This window comes from Arachis ipaensis, chromosome B09, assembly GCF_000816755.2.
Source record: "Arachis ipaensis cultivar K30076 chromosome B09, Araip1.1, whole genome shotgun sequence".
Classification (NCBI taxonomy): domain Eukaryota; kingdom Viridiplantae; phylum Streptophyta; class Magnoliopsida; order Fabales; family Fabaceae; genus Arachis; species Arachis ipaensis.
Window position 1 is genome coordinate 122,807,256 of NC_029793.2, and position 874 is coordinate 122,808,129.

Sequence of the window (874 nt, forward strand, 5' to 3'; positions counted from 1 at the left end):
AGAGAAACTTATTTAGTGATATATACTCATCTTTTTTATCATCTTAAGAAAATTATAGCATTGATTGATTGTCTTCGAGATAAACGTAAAGAGTTTCTATTTGAAATATAATAGTAGTTTAATTTTGTTAATTTATATATTAAGATAAACTATGTATTGATTATTGAACACTAGTTCAACAAGGACAAGAGCAATGTTTCTAAATTATGTCATTTTTATCTGTAGATCTGAGGTTATGTAAATATAAAACCACAAATAAATGAAGTTATGGCTCAAATTTCTCTAGTATTCTTGAAGATTTGAAAATCTTTTTTCAGTATGCTTTTTTGTTTCACTTTATCATATAAGTAATTCAATTTGATGATATTTAAATATTATGTTTCTTGCTTCATATTATGCCTTATATATTATTTATTATGACGATAAATTATGTTAGGTTTTATTTATATTTTTAATTTATTCAGTACTCACTACATTTTGTCATTTTTTTATATGAAATATAAACATTGAATATAGAACATGATAATAGTGATAGAAAATAAAAATAACAAATTTGAAGTTGTCAGAAGTGGGATTTGAACCCACGCCCTCGTTAGAGGACCAGAACTTGAGTCTGGCGCCTTAGACCACTCGGCCATCCTGACTTATTGATAATAATTTCTAAAAGTTTATAAAAGAATCTTTCATAAGCTTATTTTTCAATTTTATTTAACATAACATGTAGTCATGTATGTTACACAATGTAATATATGTTAATGTATGCATTTATGTATTCTAGTAATATATCATCTCTCATATTAAATCATTTTTCTTCACTCCCTACTTTTTTTCAAATGTTAAATATTTTTTTTAATTTTATAATTTTCATTCCCCA

General features: G+C 24.3%; 1 non-coding gene across 1 annotated transcript; it reads right to left on the reverse strand.

Moving 5' to 3' along the window:
* Positions 561-644, reverse strand: TRNAL-CAA. Its single transcript has one exon. It is a non-coding gene; the product is annotated as a tRNA-Leu (tRNA).